General features: G+C 38.0%; 1 protein-coding gene across 8 annotated transcripts in view; it reads right to left on the bottom strand.

The window, feature by feature from the left end:
* RBPJ (recombination signal binding protein for immunoglobulin kappa J region) overlaps positions 1–8745 on the bottom strand; it is a 96456-nt gene that overhangs the window by 87134 nt on the left and 577 nt on the right. The gene's annotated exons all lie outside the window — the stretch shown is intronic.

The following is an 8745-nucleotide window of genomic DNA, read 5'->3' as shown; positions in this document are numbered from 1 at the left end:
AAGCAATACGGGTAACAGCACTCTACCAACCAGGCTTGGGCCTGAGACTGAGATTATATTCTTGGCCTAAATCCCCACAAACAGAAAAAAAATTTTTTTAAACCAAGTGCATGTAACTTAAAAGGCAGCTGAAAGAGTGTAAGAGCAACATAAATCTCTCCCCAAAATCAAAACAGGAACTAGCCCCATCTCAGTCACTGAATGTCTCAGCCATTAGCTAACTGTAAATTATCTTGTGCCAAAATTTAAATGACTGGCTACTTTATAACATAGGATTAGCAAAGTCTTTCCCAGCTCTTAAATTTACTGAATCTAATGAATTCTGTAACATTTGTTATAGGATATAGTTACATTTTATGGTATGTTACTCCACAACAAGGAAAGTACAATATACCTGGAATATAAACAAGAGAACATAAGAATCATAGCCCAGTAGCCCTATCATTAAAGCCAGTAAGAAACAAATTCCCAGTCTCCTCTGTTAAAGCAATCCACAGTGTTAACAAAAACCATGGCCTAAAATCTAGCCATCAGGCTTCATTTTAAATACAGAGATGGGGAATTTGGTCACTTGTGAATTTCACTGAGCCTCCCTTCAGCTTCTTTCTACAGGGCATAAGCTTTTCTGTTTTTTAACACTAAGTAAATTTTCTATTTGCTATATGTTTCATATTACATCTCAAAAAGTACAGTCCAGAAATGGCAGAAAGCTGCATAATAATCCAGGGATCAGTTTCTCCAGAGGTTCTACATAGAAAAAAACCAACCTATGCTTGAATAGCAGCCTTATCATTTTAACTCAGCGCCACCTAGTGGCAAGTGTTATATATTATTAAATCCATACAAGTCATAGTCATCCAGCAGGTAACATTCTGGCCCATAGCAGTTGTTCCATAATTATGCAAGATAAGTAAAATACTAATCCTGTCCTTATGGAACGCACTTGACAGATTAGACAGGAAGGCACACAGACAGACAAATAATCAATAGGTACATTTATGTAATTGCAGAAATATTTTAAATGCTACAGCAGATGTACACAAACTTAAGTATTCGGCATTTATTTAAAAGCAAAAAGGAACAAAAACACTTAGATAGGTTCTCTTATACTTGTTCACCTCAGACTTTCCCATTTCTAATTACTTCATCACTCAGGTTTCAATTGTTCAGTTGTTTTTCTCCCACATTCCTTATCCACACTTGCCCCAACCCATCTTATCCTTTGCATTCTACTCCAGAAAGGGGGAGGAAATGGACCTATTTACTGAGCATCTACAGCTTCCAGAACTGACCAAGGCATTTTATTTCCCCTATCTCATTTAATCCTCACATCAATACCATGAAGTATATTATGTTCTCTCGTTTTTTTAGACAAGGGCAAGACTTAGACACGGATCTATTTTGGAAATAGTGCACTGATTCCAAAGCTCCCTGTGCCACCCTGCTTCAGAGAGAGCTCCTTTGTTTTCCTATTCCCGGGCCTACCACTGAGATAAGACTTTAATTACATTTTTCTTGTGGTCTCTGTCAACTTCCATTTATTTTGCCCTATTTATATCCAGATTCACCTCTTCGAAAACAGTCAGTGACACTGCCCCCCATATCCCTGATTGATATTCGAATCCTCTGCTTAACACTCAAGATCCTCTAAGAGGTTCCGGCCACTTTTCCAGTTTAATTTTCTACCACTCCCTACCAACTCTCACGTTTTCTATAACTCTCCTCCAATTAAGATAATCATTCACACTTCTGTGTTGCACCATCATTATACAAACACGCACTCAGAACCTCTCATAATTATCCATGTACTTTCCACTATATCATGAGCTTCACCAGACCATTTCTTAGCCATCTTTCTAAGACCAATATATAGCAGCATCTTACACCTATAAAGTGCTCAACAACTTTTCTTTAATATGTTATTAAAACAATTACTAAGGAGAACCACTAAAAAGCATAGTTATACTTTTCATTTCCTTAACCCTTCCTTTGTGTCTGAGGACCTCAATGTTTTTGCTTCCTCCAGTTGGTGTGTGGATCAGGAGCTTTGTATAGAACTACGTAATTTTTTGAATGAAAAATTTTCTCACACTCAAACCAAGATAAATGATTTTTTAAAATGTGCTGAGAACTATGGAGACAAAAAGTTCAGTGACTGACACGGGCTAGAGAGGAAGGAGGAATAAAAAGGTGGAGCATAGAGAATTTTTAGGGCAGTGAAACTACTCTGTATGATACTACAATGGCAGATACACTATACATTTGTCTAAACCTAAAGCACCCACACCAAGAGTGAACCCTAATGTTAATACAGACTTGGGGAGATAATAATGTATCAGGGTAAATTTATCAATTTTAACAAATGTACCACTGTGCTGGGGGATATTGATAATGGAGAAGGCTATTTATATGTAGGGGATGGGAGTACATGGAAATCTCTGTACCTTCCCCTCAATTTATTGCTCCAAAAAAAATGAAATCCATTAAAAAAAAAAGCATGCTAGCAAAATAAAGCAAGATTTTAGTGGGTCTGCAGTTTTCCAAAAAAGGAACAAACACACTTGTTCCAATTATGCAAACCAGTTTAAAGCTAGTATATTCTGTATGGAGCAAGACTAGCTCCAAAATAAGATGTTTATAATAATAATTTTTAAAAATCCACAACACTGTTTCTATACTTTATAAGCCAATTAATATTGTAGTTATAGAACACAATCTTTACCACATTAATAAGATTTTATAAAGTGATAAACATTTTTCCTAGTTATATAAACTTTTATGAAAAGCTATTCTTATTCATTTACAATTCTATCACCTAACAATGCGCGCGCGCGCGCACACACACACACACACACACACACACACACACACACAAACATTAGCTCTAATACCAAATTAAAAGTTCTAAATATATAAAAGGTAGCATGGGAAAAGAATTAAAAGGGTCAACTTGATTTTTTAGTGTATTCTATCTCACATCCAACAGCTGCAGCATTTTCAATGCAAGGCTTTTGCAACTTAGGGTACCTAAGCAGTGGTTTCTATCTTCTCCTTTCTGTAAACTTAAAATAATGTAAATATTCCCAAGACTGCCATAAACATGACCAACTGACTGAAAAGCTGTTATGCTTATCATCATGAAATGTCTCAACACAACAAATATACACAAATATTTATATAGATTACTACCAATTATACAAACCAAGCCAGAGTGCCTTAGATCAGGGGTTCCCAATCCCTGGGCTGCAGACCGGTACCAGCCAATGGCCTGTATGGAACCGAAACGCACAGCAGGAGGTGAGCAGTGGCAGGCAAGCAAGCAAAGATTCATCTCTATTCACAGCAGCTCCCCAGTGCTAGCTAGCAGCATCACCGTCTCAGCTCCATCTCAGATCATCAGGCATTAGATTCTCACAGGAGCACCAGTCCCTGGTGCCAAAAAAGTTAGGAACCGCTGCCTCAGATGCTTGCTTTTCCCCATAGTAAGTTATGTTTAGGAAATACATTACCCTTTTCACACCATTAGGATACCGTTTCGCATTCCCTGGGGCAGAAGCAGGCCTAATGAGGCATAAGTGACACCATGGTGTTATGCCAGGCCTAAGGGTGTCTGAGAGATGGTAGCAGTTAGGCATTCAACATTCCTACATTATTACAGCTGTCCAAGCAGAGAAGAAAGCAGTAAGAAGTAGACCCCAAAAAAGTTGGGGGTGACTCAATGACAACATCTGTGGTCAAACAGTAATTTACCAAGTATGTCTGCTCAAAATGCCAAAGCACATATTTCAAGGGCTGCGGTCCTCTGCACTAAATACACTGCTGCCTTCCTAAAACATGACCCACAAACCACAGGTTGCAATATAAAAAGTCCATCCTGAACCCTGCCTGTGAAAGGTTACTAGGAGAAACCAATTGTTATAATTAAAATATTGTATAGAATGCTTTACTATTTACAAATGACTTATAAATTGTTGTATTTGACTTTTATAATTTCATACATTTTACCTTGATAGTCACAATGTGTCTGGCAGATAAATACATAACATTATCATTCCCTATTTTATAGAGGTAGAACCTGAAGCTTGGAGAAATCATCTATAAGTAATCTGTCCACAAGACCTGAGTCTCTCAAGATTATCAACTTATTTGGTTCAATGGCATGGATCACCCAAAAAAGCAGTCTAATGTATCTTATGATTTAATGTATATCCTTATGCATTTAAATACTTAAAACACTTTAAAATAATGAAACCATCTGAGCAACACTTGTCAACCATTAAAAAAATGTGCAATTTAAGCTTGTCAGTTTTGTAAAAACAATACAGTATTTTCTAATAATCCAAAAGGAACTTTTGCCCTAGAGTTTTGCTATAATGTTCTTAGGGGTTAAGAGATTACCTGTAGCTGAAAATATGAACTCCTTTGAGTACTTCAGCAATTAAATTCCCTACAGAATCAAAACATTCCCTGAATATATCAAATTCTGCCTACATGAACCATATTACATCAAGGTTTCAAAGCACTTAAATCCTTTGCTCAAAAAACTTTTTTACTGAGTCCCCCTATCATATGCGAAATACTCTTTTGATTAAAAGAATATAAAAATGATTAAGGAAACGATATCTACCACCAAGTAACTAATAGCCTTTGGATGTGACAATTACAATTTAGTATGACACTTCCAAGAGACTTACATCAAGTCCTATAAGAACACGCGGGAGAAGCACCAAAACCAGCTGGATCTGGTTAGAATATCCTGACCTAAGTCTTAAATAATAACCCACCAATACCAGCACTTTTCCAGCACAGGAGAAATTAAACTGCTGAGCCCATGCAGGGAACTCCAAGTTCTTAAATATGGTTGGAGGACTGAATATGAAGGGAGAGAAGGGCAAACAGTTCCGCTGGAGAAAAAGTAAATAAAATAGATACAGAGGACTTACATGCCATGCTAGCTAACATTTTTTTGAGCACTTGCTATGTGTCAGCCAGGCAGGCATCCTACTAAACATTTTCTTGCATTTAATCTTCACAACAACCCACAGAGCTAAGAATAATTATCTTGCAATTGATGGAAGAGGCAAGGAGAGGATAGATCTGTCAATGTTACAGAGAGTTTAAGTGGCAGAGACAGAAATGGAACCCATTTCAAATTAAATCCTCAATTTGAGTTCATAAACTATCCACTCTCTGCTGCCTCTCTTAATGAAGGCTGCTAGGGGGAGCCATTGAAAGGTTTTGTAACTAAGGAGTGAAGTGATCAGATTTGTTCTTTAGAAAGACTGTGTGGAAAATGGATAAAGAGAGCGAGCCCAGAAGCAGAAAGAAGCTGCCCACGTCTGCAGTAACCCAGGTGAGAGGTAATGAGAACATAAAGTGTGGCAATGAGGATGAAGGAAACAGATTCAAGAGATTTTTCAGGAGAGAAAATTATCAGTTCTTAGTGATTAAATATAAATGGTTAGTTTGTGAGAATTCTGGCTTGAGGAACTAGTTGGGATGTGATATCACCTACCAGGAATAGATATGCAACAGGTGTTGTTTGTTCAATAAATATCTACAGTGTCTCCCAAATGCAAATCTGAAATTACAGTACCAGATGTTAGAAAATATTCTTGAGAACAAATGATAAAGCATTCAAAATAGAAGGTATATTGAAAATTAATCATTACTATTAACAGAACAGAGTCTAGTGAAAACACTTTGTGGTATTTTTTTAAATACTACTACATGCAGAAAACAAGTCAGTAGAAAAGCATCCCACGATTTTACAATGTTATTACATTTGAGTTTGACAGACCTTCAACTCTTATACGACACACATACACCACCCTGTAATTTGTTTTACTTATTCCTCTCCCTCTAAATTTGTGGGGGAAGATATGTCTGTTTTATTACCCAAATTATAATACATATTTGGGGTTTTTTTTCATCCCACTATCACCACTGTGACTTGCCAAGAACTTAGTTCATAACCTCCTACTTGACTTCCTATAAAATATGACCTACTTCACATTAGCTTAATTCAGTAACAATTCCTAGACTTTAACCACACACCTTTCATCCAAGGATGCCCTCTGCAAATCTTAAAGCACAGCAATCCTGTGCAGATGTGGCAAGTTGTTACAATTCCCGTTTTACTACATAGTTAGGAAGTTGGCCCAGGGGAAGTAGAGTAACTTGGAAATAATCACAAAACCTGATGCCAAAAATAACAACTTTTAGCCAATCCATGAGAAAATACTGCCCCTAGTTGAAATAACATGAAAATCGGTATTAGGAGAAAGCAAAATACAAAATAATGTTTTAAAGCCAAGTCCTAGGTTCTTAAAATTTATTTTTAAAAAACAACCAAATACTAGAATTAAGATGTGCAAGAACTTTCAAACACACCATTTTTCCCTCTAATACTTTATCCATCTACAGTGCCAAAAAATGACTTAATGAATTACAGCTGGCAAAAATGACTCCCCCCAAACCATTTTTTTTCTTAGCTACTTAAATGATATTGATAGAAATGTTAGTATAGGACAAGAGGTAACTTTTAAATGAACCTATCTGCTTAAAATCTAATACCTAGAAAAATATATTAGAATAGATGTAAAAATACTGCAAGTGAGCCTCATATTTTTTCCTGAAAATATACTCTCTGCAGACCCCCTATATGCATGAACAATAAACTTACAGCTTTACTCATCAATAATAATAAGACTCCCAACCACAGCTCATGCTGTATGTTTCTAAATATACTATTGTTTGATATAACTTAGTAAAGGCACTCTTTCACTTAGTCACAAAATAAAGGCTTTACACAATTTAGAAACAAAAAAACGATTTGTAAAAGTTGCTTTCATGGTGTTTGTGCCATCATTCTTACATGCCCAAGTCAGAGCAAAGTACCTTCCATTATTAAAGTATTTACACTCTGCTTATAGTGAGAAACAATACTATGCTCAAGATTTTACCTTCAAAAGAATTATACACTAAGAACATGTAAGGGAGATGAAAGATTAATTGGTAACATTAATTTTGTGCAAATTTTCACAAAAGCCAGACATATCAATCATAAAACATGATTTTCTGTTAATTAAAATGCAAATCACAATGTTCTAATTACTAATACTAATCACAGCCTTCGGAAAAAAAAATGCTTTCCGCTACGCCAACATTCCTCACACTAAATCTTGTATATCTTCTACCAATAGCACTTTACATGGACCTTTAGTTTATAAATGAAATAATATTCTATTTGATTTTAAGGGTAATATATCTTCTAAAAGTAATAATCAACTAGTCTGGGGCAGGCAGGACCTCCTGAACTATATATTCAGTCTAGAAATCCTGGTAGCACCAGAATATTCAGGTCATTCAAATACAGACCATCTTCCCCCTACTCACACCAACCCCAACTCCAAGCTTTTAACACCACCATGACAAAAGCACTCTGAACAATTTAAAACTCCTTTAACATCAGAAGTGTCTTTACCTTAAGACTATTACTTAACTGTCTTTTCATTTTATTTCATTAATGCATTCCACAAAGAGTCTAGAAGTAGTATTCATCAACCAGAAACTGCAGAATTAAGTGCTTTCAACTCCAAAGACGGGGCAGAAGGGTTCTCATAAACCTACAGAGCGAAAGCGCATAACTGTAAACTATCTAATGATTATAAAAAGTAAAACGTTTACATTAAATTCACAAGCAGGACGCCTTCTTTTTCTTACAAAGCAGGAGTCACTGATAAAATAACTAGAGTCTAGAAAACGCTGAAATTATCCGCCCCAACGTTCACAAGTTTGTAACATCAAAATTCACTAACTGCTGTTCAAATGAATATCCAATGTGGATATCTGAAACTATTCTCACACACTAACAGGAAAAAAAATAATAACCTTGCGCCCCTTCTAACCGTCCTACAAAACCCTCAGGTAACCCAAAAGCAAAGCTACGACAGCTGCCCTTGGCCTAGGCCGTCAGAAACCAAGGGCCCGGGGGGCAATAATCAAGAGACCCGATCTTTTTCCAGGGTTACTGTTTCCAAGCATAACAACCATGGGCCCAAAGAGACGCGAAGAAAACTGAAGACCTTGTAATCCCTTGGGGGAAGGGGGGGGGGGGTGCGCGCGCGTAATCCCGAGAGAAAAAGGGTGCGGAGGGGAGGAGTGCCAGAGAAGGAAAAGTAAGTGTCCCCACGCATCTTTCAGATCCACAAAAACAACTAACAGTAGGGTCTGTCTGCTCGTACAAGCACCATATGGAGTCCCCTGGGCTGAGACAGTTCAGCCGACATATCCAGTGGGTAGAGGATAAATCAACCGATGATGGGAGGGGAATAGTGGTGCCAAGAGAATAAGCCACTGGATGGGGAAGACAAAGCCTCTAAGGGTGATCAAGAACCAAAGAGGAAGGTGAGAGGGTAACACATGAGAAAAATAACAGGAGAAAAATTAAAAGAAAGAAATCTGGTGTCGGGGCTGTGGCAGGTCACTGAGCTACCAAATAGAATGGGGCACAACAAAGGGGCACGGGAGGAAGGACAGCTGAGGGGAGGCGATGGAGAAGGGATGCGGGGCGCGATGGGTCGGACAAAGCGCCCAAGGCGGCGAAACAAAGGGCCGGGGGTAGAGAGTCGCGGGGGGCAACGGGGGAAGACAAAGCGCCCGGGGCCAGAGGCACCGGCCGGGCGAGGAGGGGACGACGGCCCCAAGGAACAAAGCTGCGCGGAGTTAGGAGGCTGAGCCCGC

The sequence above is a fragment of the Pteropus vampyrus genome, unplaced genomic scaffold (assembly GCF_000151845.1).
Source record: "Pteropus vampyrus isolate Shadow unplaced genomic scaffold, Pvam_2.0 Scaffold5, whole genome shotgun sequence".
NCBI classification, from domain to species: Eukaryota; Metazoa; Chordata; class Mammalia; order Chiroptera; family Pteropodidae; genus Pteropus; species Pteropus vampyrus.
The sequence above is the reverse complement of the archived record's forward strand: the minus strand, read 5'-3'. Positions and strand labels throughout refer to the sequence as shown.